The sequence below is a fragment of the Miscanthus floridulus genome, chromosome 19 (assembly GCF_019320115.1).
Source record: "Miscanthus floridulus cultivar M001 chromosome 19, ASM1932011v1, whole genome shotgun sequence".
Lineage (NCBI taxonomy): Eukaryota > Viridiplantae > Streptophyta > Magnoliopsida > Poales > Poaceae > Miscanthus > Miscanthus floridulus.
The window spans coordinates 3833304-3851899 of NC_089598.1; the positions used below are offsets into that span (position 1 = coordinate 3833304).

Consider the following 18596-nt stretch of genomic DNA (forward strand, 5'->3'; position numbering starts at 1 on the left):
TCACTTTCACATTCTCTTTGTGCATCACGAATAACCTGACAAAGATCATCAGCCGGCTCATCTTCTGCGGCTACCTCTTCTTCAGCTTCTCCCATTGCAGTATCATTGAAGCACGCACCATCAGGAATAATATCATTGTCGTCCCATTGTTCTTCTTCATCTTCTTCCATTACAACACCGGTTTCTCCGTGCTTTGTCCAACAAATATAGTTTGGCATGAAACCCGACTTGAACAAGTGTGAATGAAGAGTCCTTGAGCAAGGATATTCCACCGTATTCTTACATATGGCACATGGGTAGCACATGAAACCGTCGCGTTTGTTTGTCTCGGCCGCACGTAATAAAGAATGCACGCCGTCAATGAACTCTTGTGAGCGGCGATCAGCATTATACATCCAATGACGGCTCATCTGCATTACATGACATAAATATCATATTAAAACCTAGATCATAATTAATTATTTATACAACATGCGTGCCACCACAAAAGATACAAATTTATGAAAGCATCGCTACAATGTAGATAATCCCAACTACCACTAAAAGAACTAAAGCTAAAATACATTTCAGGAGCACAAGGATTTCGCGACCAATCTCAACTAAAACAGACAGATCCCCCGATTGTGCAACATCTTTGGGCTTCTTCGGCTGGATCACTGCCTCATTAGCCGCCGTATCTGCCTGTTGTGCAAGATATTTTTGCACGAGTTCAACATACTCTTCCTCCCAGTAGAAGCCTGAACATCGTCCACTGCCATCCCACTGAAATTAAAACAAAAAATTAGAACTTTAATCACAACCATCATGAAAATAGGTATAAACTAACCATAATCATTAAATACGATAAAATAACTCACATTGCGATCCGGACACTTGTAGAAGATACGATCCTTGTTGGGACCCTCCTTCTTCACTCGGTACTCCATCACAATCTTCGTCTCATCACGACACTTGCCGCATGGAATGAGAGGAAGGCCCGGCCTAAGTCGCTTTGGAAACCCATGAGAGGCCGAGGACCCGGAAGCAGTTGCCATCTACTCTCTATACTCATTTTTTAATACACTATAAATTTCTTCTTTTATAAACAAATAAAATTAACAAACTATAAAATTATCTAGATCTCTAAACAATGATATTTTTAATGGTCATTGTGTTCTCGTCTTTTACTGCGGCAGGTAAGTAATTCATATGATATTTCCGCAAATTAACAGAAGAATGGGAATGTACACACATAACAGACTACTACGACGATATCGGGACGTGTGAATAAATAACCATCCGTACTAGTTGACCTTGCTTACGTGATCATCTCGGCGAGCATTTCTCCACCGGACAGCACCGTACTTGGTCAAGGAAGAGCTCCGATTCTATGAGGAAGGGAACACGGTCTCCCACGACCGTTGTCGCTCTCCCTCGTAGAATCAAAGCTCCTCCTTGATGTCCGTTACCGCTCGACAGAGAACATGCTTGCCGAGTTGAACACGGTCCGCAAGTTCAACTAGTACGGATTTTCTATAATTTTCTAACTATTTTCTAAGTTTTTATTTATATATACTACGTTTAGGTACGGTGATTGACAGACTACTACGACGATATCGGGACATGTGAATAAATAACCATCCGTACTAGTTGACCTTGCTTACGTGATCAGCTCGGCGAGGATTTCTTCACCGGACGGCACCGTACTTGGTCAAGGAAGAGCTCCGATTCTACGAGGAAGGGAACACGGTCTTCCACGACCGTTATCGCTCTCCCTCGTAGAATCAAAGCTCCTCCTTGACGTCCGTTACCGCTCGGCAGAGAACATCCTCGCCGACCTGAACACGGTCCGCAAGTTCAACTAGTAAGGATTTGCTATAATTTTCTAACTATTTTCTAACTTTATATTTATATATACTTTAACCTTCTTTCATGTAAATATGCAAGCTTAAAGTGATTTTGAGCTCAAATTGCTTACAAATGAAAAAAAAACCACAATAAAGAACCATAAATATATATAGTGAATAAAATGGCATAAGAAAATGGTAAAAAATGAGAGTATGAGATTGGTAACCTTTACAACTGAAGAATCGACGGAGGAATCGAAGAATGGATGGAGGAACAATGGAGGGAGGGGGGAAGCAAGAACACTACTGCAGTGAGCTTCAAAATATGCTGAGCTCGGGTTCGGGGAGGAAGGAGGAGACGGCCGATTTATAAAGGGAGAACATTTAGTCCCGGTTGATAGATCCAACCGGGACTAAAGGTAACTTTCCAACCCCGGGCGCAGCCACGGCCCGGGAGTAGACCTTTACTCCCGGTTGGAGCCACCAACCGGGAGTAAAAGTATACCTTTAGTCCCGGTTGGTGGCTCCAACCGGGACTAAAGGTCCCTGCCACCTCTGTCTGGCGCAGTAGCCGTTGGGCAGGGACCTTTAGTTCCGGTTGGAGCCACCAACCGGGACTAAAGGTATTTCTAGTCCCGGGCGCAAAAAATTCCAGGACTAGAGCCCATTTTAGCCGAGGATCAAAGGTCTGTTCTCTACTAGTGAACTAATTTAGCTAAGTGAACAGCCCTGGCCCAAGACAGTTTATGGATCCGCCGCCACTGGTGGCGGGCATATGTAATCATTTCGCACAAACCACGATTAATTAATGATTGCACCATGAGACCGTGGCCCGTATTTCCATGGAGTGGACTACGACAGGAGTCCCCGGTGCATGGATTCATCACCAAAAGTGTAAAACCATATGCTGCTAAAGGTTAAATAAATTAGGAGCAAACGCACTTCAGCATTGCAGCTCAAAGGAACATTTGAATTGACAACCACATTGAGGCTCAATTATATGATCATGCATGCATATGACATTAATTATCACATTAATATTGTAATTTGGTGACATCTGAATGAACGAAGAGGGTCCAAATCCTTGATCTGGCCGTGATGTTACAACCTGTTTCGTTTATGTTTCGTTTATGGAGTGATGACATCCGGAATGAGTCGATGCGGAACGAGGTGGTCCGGTAGTCTTTTACAAATGAGTCGGTGACGGACTTGCGCACGAAAATAGACTTACTCGACGAGGGACGGGTTCAACCCATGACAGAAACCAAACGTTGTGGCTAGCTTTCATATCTAAGATCGGATCACTCCACATCGGTACGTGAGAAGATCTTCTTCTTAAGCCGGAATACCCGAGGCTATCTAGCCACCACGGATCAACTTTTTTTTTAACCAAACACGCTGAGAATGTCCAAAGTCCAATCGTCGAAAAATTAAACTTAATTTGGTCGATCGTACACGCCATCTGCCCGGGATAATAAACAATAAAAGCTGGTGCTACTCAAGCTTTTGACGTAGTACCTGAATTTCCACGCGTGGAGCGCATCCGATGAATTTCGCCAAACCTCATTCAAACACAGATTAATTAGTTAGTTCATTCATTTCTTCACCACAAATGTGGACACACAATATAGTGATTGAAAGGGAATAATAAAGGAAGAGATGCATATGGGCCGTAAAGTCATTTTCTCTTGCCAGCCCAGCACGGACGAGCTCGGGTGCTAACAGATGGATTCCACGCTCCGGCCTGGACCGGCTCGCGTGATCCCTACGTGGAGGTGGGCCCTTCGTTGCCACGTGAAACCTTCCATGTCTAGACCAATGTAGCAAAAAATGATTACAGCGAGCTCTTAAGTTTAATTAAGTCATGTTAAGCACCTTCGGAATATTTTTTGTTCTCTATTGTATATTGAGTTCCTCTAGAGGTGTTTAATGACGTGATACTTTTTCTCTCTTTATCATTAAGCATCTCTATAAAAAAACCTATGTATTGTACATACATACCGTAACACATAAATCACAGGTGAAGAATATTACCTTGGGTACAATTTGCCTGTCAGAATGACAACCAAACAAGAGCGAGGTAGCAAAATCAATAGAAAAAAATCAATTAGGCGTAACTTAATTTAGTCATTAACAACATAATCAGCAAAAACCATTTAATCTTGGAGTAACAACATGCAAGAGGGACAAAATGCACTCCATGACTTTCCTATCTGGCTGGCCTACGAATTTGCGCCACGACAACCAACTACAATACTACTTTCGTCCTGAAACATAGTGCATTGTGACTTCTAAAATATGTATTGAAATATAGTGCATCCTACAGGTGTCAATGCCTAGATTTGGCAAAGTTTATTAAAAACGAAACCATAATTTGAAGAGAAACACCTTAATTGGTATTAATCTATGGGTACATACGTTATTTGAGGATTCCTCTTAAATTTTTTGGAATACGCTATATTACAGGACAGATGGAGTACTGTATAGACGAGTGAGGAACGGCCTCACAATAGAAAATCTAGGATCCTTGAGCTATAATTAATTAAATTAAGGAGGTCTATCATTTGTACTCGACACACAGTTGAATGAGTTTCCATCTTCTCCTCACTCTCATTAGTAGAGCTAGGTTAAGGTAGTTAGGATCGGAGTTCAGAGCTAGGTGCCTAGGTTTATGTAGTTAGGATTGGAGGTTCTAGTCAAGCCGAGTCAAGTGTTGCCTTGAGGTTCCAGAGTTTGTCTTTAGGAAGTTATGGTATAATATCTTCTATTATATTATATCCTTTCCTTTTGAAAGAGTTGGAGGCTTGGAGCATTTCAATTCAAGTGTCGTAATCCTTTATTTTGGGTTAAGATTTTATCTTGCATTTACTTTATTCTACTTGCGAAATATTCTAGCCATTCCAAATTATATAATTCACTTTAGGTTTGTTCTAAGTCAAACTCATCTAACTTATTAGATCAAGTTTATACCAAAAAATGCATTGACGTCTACAACATTAAATTAGTTTCATTTGTTTAAAAATTCAAAAATTTAATTTTTTAGTGACTAATAGACCTAAGAAAACTCGGCCTACCCTGAGCCTGACGGGATTGGCCTGACCCGTTCACCTTACTGAACAAGGTATATATCGCTGTCCAGAAACATTTTTCTTGGACCAAAAAAATATTTTCATTTTTTTATACTAAAAACTCACATGTAGCTTGCCTGGGACGGGTCAGGCTCGAACCTTCTAGACCCAAAATCAGTAGGGCTTTTTGCAGGCCTGCGGCTTGGCCTGACTTTTGCTCAGGTCTAGTGACTATCACACGAGCTAGAAATTAGGGTGCTATAGACTAGCCACTTATTGGAAACTCGTAGTCGAATTCACTAGTCTTGGGGCCGGTGAACGAGAGTTCTAAAATCTTCATCAATTTGTGCCTGACTTCCGTCTTCCCAAGTGTTGTTGATGTGTAACATTTCTTCTTTTGCCATGCAGTCTAACCATGTCATTCTGCTATTCTTGTTCATGGCTCTAGGGTTCCATGTCATACTTAAAACTTCTTCGTATCCTTCCCAAATGCTTCACTACACCACAACACCGCTTCACCGTCAGACATCTGACGCTAAAAATTATATTTGGCGATAGATGATCTGACGCTAAAGATAACTCAGAGACCATCTGACGCTAAATCCTCATTTAGAGATTTGTTGTCTGTCGCTATAGATGTTCATGTTTAGCGTTAGCCCGTCTGTCGCTAAAACCAGATATAGCGTTGATCTGTCTGACGCTAAAAAAAATGGGCCCCACGCCCAGCTCACGCGCCCTGTCTCCACAAGCAGTTCATGCGCAAATTTTTGCCTGGCCCACAGTACAGTGACAAACCCTAGACTCTTCCCCAAGAACCCAAATCCAAGAGCGCCGCCGCCTGTTCTTTACCCTCTCCCGTGGGCCGCCGCCCAATCTTTTTCACTCTCCCGCCGTGCTCCGCTCTCTCCCTGTCCTTTAGATTCCAATTCGTGCCGCCAGTCTTCATCCAGCTTGATCGACCGCGCGCCTATCCCTCCCAAATCCGTCGACACCCACCCAAATCCCCTCGCGCCTGCCCCGCCCCCCAGTCCCCACGCCGCTCGCCCTCACTGCTCCCCGCACTGCCCTCACAGCACCGCCCAGCCCTCCGCCCCGACAGCGCCTCGCGCACTCCCAAATCCCCCGCCCCAGCTCGCCCCGCCCTCTAGCTCCCGCTCGCAATCTCCTGTAGCTCGCCCGCTCCGCCCACCTCCTGTTTCACTGCGGCCTGGGCGCACCGGCTAGCGGCTTCGCTGGCGCGGACCCCGCGCGGTGGCACGCCAATTACTGCCTGGTCAGTCCCATGCCCACGCCGTCCTTCCCCTCCGTCCGGTGCCGATGGGTCGAGAATCCCCGTCCCTAGAGTACTCGACGGTGGACAACGCCGCCCCCTAGAGCACGCCACCCCCAAAGCTGACCATGCCACCTGGAGCACGCAAGCAGGAGCGCTTCGACGGTGGAGCGACAGCGCCCACAGGCAGTGCGCCGACGCTTGGTTCAAGATTAGAGGCAACAAGTAAGTCCCAGTCCATGAAACTCTCGGTGATTCAGTCGGATTCAATTAGTTCATTAGGAGCAATGTGCAAATTCATCATTTTCTTTTCCTTCTGAAATTGCCCTCCTAATTTCTAAGTAGGAGATACACAATGCAGACGTAATACATTAAGCGCACGCTAACCAATGCCCACCAGCCCTGCCGGCCTACACCCTACGAACGCAACACAGATTTTCAGGGTTTACTGACGGCAGATATAGGATTTATCTAAAAGGTAATGCTTTTGGTGGTGCATGAACACATGGTTAAGGAATCTTAGCAGGTGGCGGTTGTTTTCGTTCGCTTTAGGTGGCCAAAGGTAAAGGCAGCAGATGGGGGAGGAAAAGGCTAAGTAAATGATTAATTAGTAGGCTTGTAGGATTCCGGAATGTTGAGTTGTTGAAAAGGATAAAGTTAGCATTTATTCTTTCAGTCTGCTTTCTCACAGATTATGTGCATTATCTGTTTGCTCTTGGAGTGCTCTATTTTTTCTTTAAAAATCTGTAGAGCTTATAGAGTGTTGTGTTGACCAAGTGTGCTCTTGATAGATTGACGTGGTCTGGTTTGAGTACTTGTGACATGGGTTTTTTGTTTGGTGCCATAGGGGTAGTGTAGTTGTGTCACTTTGTACTATAGAAGGTATATGCTTTCATAAAATTGTTGTGGGCAGCAGTCAGCAGTCAGCAATCATAAAGTGTCGCTAAGTGCTGAAAAATAAGCTTCTTTAATTTCTTTTGGTGGTGATTGGTGATTCTGTGCAGCGGTTATGTTCGTAACTATTTATTAGAGATTGTTAGTTCTGAATGTATGTATGTATGGTAGCAATTCTGAGGCTGCATCACACGTGCAGCTATGTGCAGCTTTGGCTAGAATCAGTAGCTAGTTTGTGTGTTCTTTTGTTAAAAAATTCTTGTTGAAAACATAATGATCACCAACTTTAGTTGGCTGCTATCTATTTCTGTCAAGTTCAGTTCGGTCACTCTATGCAGCCAAAGTCAAGAGTCAGACATGAGTTTTGTTACTTTGTCCTTCATTGCTGAGACTATTCTCTTCCTATGTGTTGTTTGAGCTATCCTTACATGGTTTTCAGTTTATGCTAATGTTGAGTTATGCTTCCGCTTTCCAATGCAGGTGGCATGGAGTTTTTCGCTGCCAATGCTGTCGACCTTGACCTGAACTCAGAAGCTCCTGATTACCCACACCTATAAACCTACCAAGACATTACTCAGAAGCTGTTGACCTTCTGAATTTTTAGCAAGTCTTGATCTGAATTATACTAGTCTGTATTTTTACAAAGTCATTTTTTTAGTACTGAAAATTAGCAAACTTGTCTCGGTTTTGCATAATCATTTAATTACAAGATAGACCTTACAAGATATACCTTTGTTACATATCGGCCACCATTAATTCCATAATCATTTAATTAATACTAGCTGTTTATTTTGAACTCATGTTGCTTGTCTCGGTTTTGCATTGAATTGGCTTCTTTGTTGGTAGCAGTATGTTCTTTTGCATATGCAGTCTGTATGCACACATGAGTATTTAATTCACTGAAATTTTATAAACCTGACACATGCTTGGATCTGAAATTTTATAAACCCCAAGTGGAGGCTAGTTTTTCATACTGTGAGGTAATTGCATGTCCTCAGCCCTCCCTTGAAGCCTCCCCTTTCTTCTTGCGTGGATCTTTCTTCTTGCATGGATCTGATGACCTCCCCTTTGGCTAAATCAACATACTTTTTAGTGATTAAATAGGAAACCTGAAAAGAGAAGGCTGTGAAGGTATAATTAGTGTTGCTCTTGGGTTTATTTTTCCACATGTTAACTAGCTTTCATTAGCTAGTTAATTAGTTAGCGTTCATTTCCTTAGCTATCAGAAGATTAGCACTAGTCCTTTCATTAGCTTACCAACATGTTTATGCTTCCTTCAGTGATTAAAAGGCTTACAGTGTTCAGTCTCTAAACCATGTGAGCTGTAACTGAACATTATTAGTGGGCTGAATTTTTCTTTATTGTCTTTATAATTTTTTATATTTAATTTTCTAGTCCAATGAGTGAATTCAAAGATGAGAAACATTATCCTGGACGTGAAGATATAATTAGTGTTGTTCGTGGCATGTATAAAAAGGATGGATTATCTGTTCTAGCTAGAGGAAGTAGATTATAATCCAATCCAATATAAAAAAGCTTCTACATTGAACTGGAGAATTATAGAAAATAATATGAACTATTGTAGTTTTTTATTGGAAGTCTATGTGCAGTCAATTTATACTCTATAGCTTTTTGGTGCAGGTTCTTGCACTTATGTAGTCCTGCTGGACTTTAGTTGTGATAAGCTTTTCACTACAAACGAACCGCTACTAGATAAGTAGTTCCAATAAACTATTCAACTGCTACTAGATAAGTTGGAGAATGACGTGTCATTGTTGCTGCATCAGGGTGCCGGATCTGTTCTTGTGGCCCATCCTCATCGTCTCAGGCAATTGCAGTTGACTATTTTTGTATGTAGAAGAGTTGAGAAGTTGTGCTCTGATATGTCTTTTGCTTGCATTATCTCAAAGCACTACCAGCAGTTAACATGGTAAGCTTTTTTCAGAATTACTAAACTAAAAGGTCATTCTGTGCTTGCAAAGGGCTAATGTACTTCCTATATTTGTGTAAACTCATTTGTGGGATACTATTGCTTAGGAAATACTCTAGGTCACTTTGTGGTTCTTATACCTCAATCCTTGCTTATTGATAAACCTAAGAACATAAACTGGGAAAGTTATGCAAGAGGTGCTGTTTATGCACTGCAGAATAATGGTATGTAGTTTACTTGACTTGCAGCTAGGTATCCTAAATGTTTCTCTAGTTTTTTATGCCATATGGTTTTAAAAAAAAATAAAAAATTCAGGCCTTACCAGGACATATTACAATGCATATCATTTACACTTTTATGCCATGATTTAAGATTAGTAAAGAGCTTCTGGTTCATCATTTTTGTTCATAGCAAGTTTATGCCTCCCTTACATAGCTGCCTACTTTCATATCTTTACTATGCTATGTAGCTGTCATATGAAGAACTTGGAAGCCAAATCAAGATTTGATGATGCCTTAGAAGAAAGGAAGACCTAGCATTAGTGGATTCTTACACTAAGGTAACTAAGGGAATGATTTTTTCACATGCAAAGAGTTGTACTGTGATGCCTTACTATGGTCCGTGTAAATTATATATATATCCATCTGTGTTGGAGGACAAGTAAGATGAGGCTCAGACAGTTTGAACAAGTAATTGGATGTATATTTGTAATGCAATGTCTGTTATATCCCTTTAATTTTTAATTTTAATTTTTTTGTGAATTTAAGGATCGGTTCTTTTTTTACTTTGATAATGTAGATTCAGAATCTAGAGACAAGTGATTTTAAGGACAAGTGCTATGTTTTGTTGTTGTTGTTTTTTTTTTGCTACACATACAACCTGCAAGCTTGGGCCTTCCAGCGGTAGGCGCTCGGCCATCACCACACAGAGCTCCTCTTTGTCTCTTACTCTCTGGTACTTCTCTTGTACTCCGGGTTCAGATCCAGCAAGGCAGCAATCCAACAAGAAGTCAAGTGCTCCAAGTGGAGGTATAATGCACTGCTGTTTGGTTTTATAATGGATGAAGCAAGCTGCAAGAAGCAGAAATCCACTTGTTTAGTATTTATTATTAGGTTCCTCACCATACAATAACCTGTTGATGCTAGCTTCCTTTTTGTATTATTATTAGGTTCATGTTTCACAAGTCAGAGAAGACAGTGTCAGTCCAATTGAACAGGTAAGTTACTGAATAATGTTCAATGATATTTATACATGAGAAAATAATTCTTGAAATTAAAATGCATCAGTCGATGTTACATCACATGATCACTGTTGGTCTTATGGTGTAAGACTAGCGTTGTTCCATCACAAACGCCTCCACAAATGCTCCCATCTACACAACTAATAGGTACCATATCCTTCTCTGTGTACCACAGGCTCTGCTTTCAATTTTACACAGATTTGGAACTAACTGCAATCTATATTCTTAGTATGTACCACAGGACTTGCTTGTTTTTGCTTTTGTCAATTTTTCTTCCATGTATTGTGGTCTCAGAATTTTTTGTTTTGTCAATATATGATCTATAAAATATGTTTGATACCAGCTTGTATCTATGAATTCAGTACCTAGCAGATTCGAGTACTGAACATAGCTAGTCTCATTATTCCTTCAGTGATTTAAGTAGTACACTAGCGTTTTCTGCTCATTTGGAATTGAGTAACACATAGTATTGAAGTAGCAGTAACCTGCTCCAGAAATACTATTGTAAAAAAATATGACTTAGGGTAAGTACTTGGTACGCTGTTTGCTATTTGACCAACAACTCATTTTTCACATTGATTCTATATTGTACATTTTCTTCAAAAAAATGTTGGCTTTCTGCTGATCTGTTTACATTATATTTATTCATCTATGCAATACTTGGTTTTTACAAGCAACCCAGATTTTAAAATTGTTGCCAGGCTAATCCTTTGAATGTTACTAATTAATTGAGAAAATTATGAATTGTACCTATACATTTTCATCTGCATAAACAGACCTAGTATAAATCGATAAGTAGCAAATAGTAAGGTTTGAAAGTTTTCATGTTCGAGCAAACTAAATATGTGAATTATATTTGTGAAACTATGTCATCTCATTCTCTCATTGTAAGTTGAAAGTTGCAATTTGTAATCGAGTTATATTTATCATTCTGTTATTGCACTGTAGTAAATCGTAAATCAATTGAAATAGCAGCAGCTCATCTCGCTCTGTTCGGCAGCTTGGTCTTGGCTTGTTTCAGTTCACCAATAGCTCAACCATGTGTTTCAGGTTCTGAATTTTTGAGTAGCTAGAGAAATGACAAGCCATCCTTGCTTTTCATCTAGTCAACTACTTAGACGAAATCAATAATATTTATATCCTGTAGTGAAAGAGTATAGACTTGTTGATTGTGCAGGTTTATAATTTTTACAGGCATGTAACTTTGCTTCTTTTGAAAGCAGTGTTTATATGCATCTAAAATGGAGTGATTCCTACTTTTGTAATAATACATCATACTGAAGCATAATAACTTTATCTGAGCATGGATCTATGTTTCAGGTTCATGAATGAATCTATTTGTTTGATAAATGTGCACAATGATGTTACTTTTGTATTAATTTGCAACCAAATGGTCTTTTATTTTTTTAAATGCATTTAAATGATCTCGTCAAACCATCAGTCGCTAAAAACATTTATAACCTTAAATTGTCTATCGCTATAGAGTACTGGCAGGCTATCTGTCGCTAAAGAGTAGCAGCAGACTATCTGTCGCTAAAAAAATTCAAGGCAACGGACTATTTGTCGCTAAAAGTATTGTCTAACGTTAAAGATTTTTAGCGACAGGACTTACCGCGTCTGCAAAAGTCTGTCGCTATAACTTTTTAGCGTCATATTGTTTGTCGCTGTAGCCGCTTTTAGCGTCAGACCGTCCATCGCTAATCTTGATGTTGTGGTGTAGTGCTTATACCTAAGTTTATATACTCGGTATTGAGGGGGTGAATACTAGAAGGTGGGAATAGGGTTCAATTAGAAGGGTTTTCACGTAGCGCTATTACAGTGCAGCCAAGATAGCAGAATGTATTGGTTTTGTTTGCATTCACTACGTCACGACACCAAGATTGACGATGGACGATCTGACGCTAAAAGTGGATAGAGAGACAGATGATCTGTCGCTAAAAAGTTATAGCGACAGATTTGCTTAGATGGTGTAAGTTCTATCGCTAAAAATCTTTAGCGACAGACTGTATTTTTAGCGACAGATAGTCTGTTGCCCTGAATATTTATAGCGATAGATAGTCCATTTCTACTTTTTAGCGACATATGCTTTGCTACCAAGCATATACCGACAGATCACCCAATAGTTCATGTATTTATAGCGACAGATTATTCAATAGGACAATACAAATATACAAAAAATTACAATTAGAAAACATATAGCACATATCATACCCAGATTCAAACTTAATATAGCGTCCACATGTCACCGGAAGATACACAAACACACATATATATCACATGGAGGTCAATATTTATTACATCAAATTTTTTATCTTGTACAGCAGAGAACATCAATACAGCCAACGTCAATACTTTTGTCTCCTCCATCCTGGAACGTCCCCTCCATTCATGTAACTGTTATTTCCGGCTAGTTTGGCACCTGTTCAGAATTACAACAAAATAGTAAAATATGAAGCAAAATGACAACTACAATTAAACTACAATAAAGCTAGGTAACAACGGTACAATTAAAAGATAGCTACAAAGGTCATGTTCGCTTTGCTGAAAAGTCATGGCTAAAAGTAATGTTCGCTGATTTGTTGTGAGAGAAAAACATTGTTCGTTCGCTGAAATAGTACGGCTCATAAGACAAGCGAACAGGGCCAAATATTCTCAAATGTACAGGTTAGTTGTGCCGAACAGCACCACCCGAACTTTAAATCGAGTAACTGAACATGTGTACAGAATAGTAGGCAACTCAACTTCAAACTCATCAAAAATATCACAATACCTTAAATCAAGTGACTCAGGCCTTGTTTAGTTTCTCTCCCTAAAGTTTACTCCCTATCACATCGTATGTTTGACACGTGCATGGAGTATTAAATATAGACTAAAAATAACTAATTGCACAGATTATGACTAATTTGCTAGATGAATTTTTTAAGACTAATTAGTCCATGATTTGACAATGTGATGCTACAGCAAACATGTGCTGATGACAGATTAATTAGGCTTAATAAATTCATCTCGCGGATTACTGAGGACTTCTGTAATTTGTTTTATTATTATTATCCGAACACTCTCATATAACACCCGGATGTAATACGCGATGTGACATCCTAAACTTTATTCCCTAGATTTAAACACCACCTCAATGATGTACGGATGCAGCTGTAGCTCTACTACTCCTATTCCTGCTGGCACTAATTTATTATTTACTATTTTCAAAACATTTGGAACTAATTTACTATTTTCTATATCTTAAATGAATTTCTACATGCTTTTGAAAAATAACCACAACTTGAACTACACGTCCCATCTAACAATGTCCAAAAATTAGAAAAAAATTCATATAAGTATATATATTCTATTTGAGCTCACATCTCGAGAACCAATGAAAAATTAAGTGTTTTGCTGAACATTACTCAAACTACTATTTTGGTGACTCCTATGAAAAAAATCAATAATATCATAAAGTGGTAAAAAATCTAGGAATTGGTATGTGGTCATAATGTTGGTGTATAAGCTTGTCATGAAAATTTTAAATCCTTTTAACAAAGTAAGAGTATACATTGTTCACAAATAGACATATCCCTCACCTAGTTTCATAAAACTATGTGAGAGATGTATCATTTGTGAGCAATGTATGGTACCTCTTTTTTAAAACCGTTTGAAATTTTTATTGGAACATTATGCACCAAAAACATGTTGTCTAGAGTTTCTGTACTCGTGGGCTAGGCCAAAATTTGCGAGCGAGCTGAATGTAAGTGGCCGCGCGAGTTGACGCGCGTGAGCAGGGTGGGGCCCATTTTTTTTAGCGACAAACAGATTGACAGTATACCTATTTTTAGCGACAGATAGTTCGACGTTAAACATGATTATCTATAGCGACAGATAGTTAATCGCTAAATGGGGAATTAGCGACAGATCATCTGTAAGTTATCTTTAGCGACAGATCCTCCATCGACAAATATATTTTTTAGCGTCAGATGTCTGATGGTGATACGATGTTGTGGTGTAGTGATTGTTGCATCTCTTTCCAACTAACATAAACACCCCTATAACCTCTAGGTGGTCCATCTCGTTTGCATATTCATGTTAGGGTTTAGTATGTTCAGTAGCCAGAAAGGCATTTTGCACTATTTTTATGTGTAGTCCTAATTACATGACATCTTTTTCGTTTCGTAAATATTTTTTATCAACAAAAAAAGGAGAACTTCATATACATTTGGTTTTTCAAAAGAATATATTTAATGAAAAAACTAATTGGATCAACCAATTAGATCCTCTAGAAAAGGTGTGCATTGATCTCATTTTTGCACAATTAACATGAGAATGCCTTGTACATTTAAGTATCACCAAAATGGCACAATTGCACATTGCACAGTCTCTATCAAGTAAGTCCTTTTGAACATTAGTTATGTTTCATAATTTGCAATATTTTTTACCTAAGACCATCAGAATCAAGCAAACGATTTCAATCAAGAAAAAATCCTTAATACCCACTCAATCATTATCTTTGGTTAATCAATCAAACGATTTCAATCAAGAAAATAATCCTTAATACCCACTCAATCATTATTTTTGGTAACCAAAGAACATTTACAATTGAAAAAATGACCCACTCGTTATCATTGTTAACCAAAGAATATTTGCAATCAACCAAAAGGAGCAACATGTATTGACTAATCTTATTACCATACTATTCAAATCTTAACCTTGATACCAATTTGCCATATCAATTCTTAGTTTCCTCTAAAATCTCATACCCTATTGAAAGCTCTAGTTGGGTTTTGGTGAATTGATGAAACCCTAAGTGCTAACCTAGTTTATCAAAGTGATCATGAGATAGGTAGCACATTCCAAGTGGTGAAGCAAATGAAGATCATGATATGATGATGATGATGCCATGGTGATGATCAAGTGCTTGGACTTGGAAAAGAAGAAAGAGAAAAACAAAAGACTTAAGACAAGCTCTTTAGTGTAGCTAGTCGTGAGAGCTTGTTAGTTTGGTTAGTGTTTCTCTTTAGTTTGCCTTTGAGAGCACTCCAACTTAGTGTAGTGACATAGCCATTGTGTGGATAAAGACTATAGAAAATAGAATTGTGGTAGGTGGCTTGCATTTTTAGAAGGCTAGCGCAACACTCGCTTAGCCTCATATTCGTCTAACCAGTTTGCTAAGTGTTGTTGTAGAAATTTTAATAGGCTATTCACCCCCCTCTAGCCATAAGGACCTTTCAAGTGGTATCAGAACCGAGGTCACCGTGGTTTGAGGCTTAACAACCTTCGGTGTAAAAATAGCTCAAATCAACAACACCAAGAAGCCACCCCAATTTGATGGCTTAAATTATCTCTATTAGAAGGCTAAGATGACGATATATATCAAGTCAATCAATAGAAAGGTTTGGAGAGTGGTGGAGACCAAGATTGAGATAGAAGATCCAGAGAATCCCACTGTCGTCGAAGAAGTGCTTCTCTAAAACAATGATATTTCTCATTTGTGTTATCCATTAAACCAAAGAAGATAGATGAAGCATTGAAGGATGTTGATTGGGTGAATGTTATGCATGAAGAATTGAATAACTTCATAAGAAATAAAGTATTAGAATTAGTAGAGAGACCAAATGGACACAATATGATTGGAACCAAATGGGTCTTTAGAAACAAGCAAGATCAAGATGGGATAGTAGAAAGGAACAAAGCAAGATTGGTAGCACAATGATATACACAAATTGAAGGTCTTGACTTTGGAGAAACTTATGCCCCGATTGCTAGATTAGAAGCAATTAGAATCTTGCTAGCCTATGCTTGTGCCCACAACATCAAGCTCTATCAAATGGATGTCAAGAGTGCATTTCTCAATGGTTACATCAATGAAGAAGTATATGTTGAGCAACCTCCCGGTTTTAAAGATGACAAGAAGCCCAACCATGTGTACAAGTTGAAGAAGGCATTGTATGGCTTGAAACAATCACCTAGAGCATGGTATGAGAGATTGAGGGACTTCCTACTCTCTAAATGGTTCATGATGGGCAAGGTTGACACCACTCTTTTCACCAAGAAGATTAGCAAAAACTTATTTATGTTGCAAATCTATATTGATAACATTATATTTGGATCAACCAATCAAGACTTTTATGAAGAGTTTGGAAAGATGATGGCTAATGGGTTTGAAATGTCCATGATTGGAGAGTTAAGTTACTTCCTTGGTCTTCAAATCAAGCAATTGAAGAATGGTACATTTGTGAGTCAAGACAAGTACATCAAAGACATGCTCAAAAAGTTTGGCATGAGTGATAGCAAAGCCATTAGTACACCAATGGGAACAAATGACAATTTGGATAGTGATGTAAGTGGTAATATGGTGGATCAAAAATTGTATCGGTTTATGATTGGAAGCCTACTTTATGTGATAGCATCAAGGTTGGATGTCATGTTTAGTGTGTGCATGTGTGTAAGATTTCAAGCCTCACCAAGAAAAAGTCATTTGAAGGCTACAAAGAGAATATTAGGGTACTTGAAGCATACACAAAATATTAGTTTGTGGTATCCCAAAGGAGCAAAGTTTGAGCTAGTTGGTTACTCCGACTCGGATTATGCGGGATGCAAGGTTGAAAGAAAGAGCACCTCAGGTACATGTCAATTGTTGGAAAGATCACTTGTTTAATGGTCATCAAAGAAGCAAAATAGTGTTGCATTATCAATCGCCGAAGCCGAATACATATCCGCCGGTAGTTGTTGTGCACAAATACTTTGGATGAAGGTCACCTTGAATGACTCTGGAATTAAGTTCAAGAAAGTGCCATTGCTATGTGACAATGAGAGTGCAATCAAGTAAACCAACAACCCGGTTCAACGCGTAAGAACAAAGCACATTAATGTCCGCCATCATTTCATAAGAGATCACCAACAAAAAGGGGACATTTGCATTGAGAGCGTGGGCACCGAAGATCAACTTGCCGATATATTCACCAAGCCATTAGATGAGAAGAGGTTTTGCAAGCTAAGGAATGAGTTGAACATATTGGATTTCTCAAATATGTGTTGATGCACCCCTACTTATATGACATGCCTCTCCTTCGAGCAATCTAAGGTAAAGGTTGATTGACATAGCATACATCCTTACTAAGGACATGTTTAGTGCATCTAGTCATCTTTCATATTTAAAAAGGCTCATTCATGAAAATCAAATGAATTTGATGATTATATGGTACCACTATTGCTTCTATGCTTGACTTGATCTAGTGGTAGCATATGATATGTTTGTGGGCTTGTAAACCTAGTGTTTGATCTAGAAAATGAGCTATAAGTGTTTTAACTCAATATGGTACAAGATAACCCTTATTTGGAGGAGTGAAGAAGCTTGTCCTTGGATCAAACCGAGTTAAATATCTTTGGCAAGTATTCTAGATTGGACCAAATTTGGGAAAATGATCCTCACCCCATTGATTGACATTGATAATCTCAATCTATCTATATTTTGAACATTTGTGGTCATTGATGACAAAGGGGGAGAACTAATGTACAAAGATAGTGAAAAGATAACAAAGGAGGAGAGAAACAAAGATGTAAGTGATAGGAGAAGAATTTGACATAGGGGGGAGATATGACAAAGGAAGGGGATCAATTATCAATTAAAATTTTAAGCACATAAGTAGGGGGAGCAAGCTCATGAACTTGTATGGTGCATTTGAATGTGTGTTTGCTTGCATGGCACAAGTTTTAAATTTCAATATACATGCTTGTGTGGTGTATGCTAGTTGTAGGTCTGAATGATGAAATGAAAAACTAGCATGCATAGGTTATCTCGTGCTTTTATTTCCAAGTGGTATCGAGCTAACCATGGTGCTAAAGATGAACTTAAAGATGCAACTCCAATTGGTATCACGCTTCAAAGGTCCATCTTTTATACCTTAGCATCATTTGGTAAATATTGTCTCCTATATTTTCTATCTAAATATATGTGCAAGCTACAATCCAAACTATTAGCACATATGTAGGGGAAGCAATTGCTACCATATGGAATTCATGAAACTTGTCCATATCCTTTTACACATGGTAAATATGCTTGGGCAAGCAACATGGACTCAATAAAATTCCAATTCATATCTTTGTAAAAGAGTTGTCATCAATTACCAAAAAGGGAGAGATTAAAAGCTCTAGTTTGATTTTGGTGAATTAATGAAACCCTAAGTGCTAACCTAGTTTATCAAAATAATCATGAGATAGGTAGCACATTCCAAGTGGTGAAGCAAATGAAGACATGACATGATGATGGTGATGATATAGTGATGATCAAGTGCTTGGACTTGGAAAAGAAGAAAGAGAAAAACAAAAGGCTCAAGACAAAGGTATAAGTGGCAGTGTGATGCCAATTAGCGCGTGAACC

The 18596-nt window shown here is 39.0% G+C and overlaps 1 long non-coding RNA gene across 1 annotated transcript; it reads left to right on the top strand.

The window, feature by feature from the left end:
- The first annotated feature begins 8708 nt into the window (after window positions 1-8708).
- On the top strand, window positions 8709-10258 carry LOC136526797 (uncharacterized). Its single transcript, XR_010776584.1, has 4 exons — window positions 8709-8988; window positions 9458-9547; window positions 9875-10016; window positions 10157-10258. It is a non-coding gene; the product is annotated as an uncharacterized lncRNA (long non-coding RNA).
- The last annotated feature ends 8338 nt before the right edge of the window (window positions 10259-18596 follow it).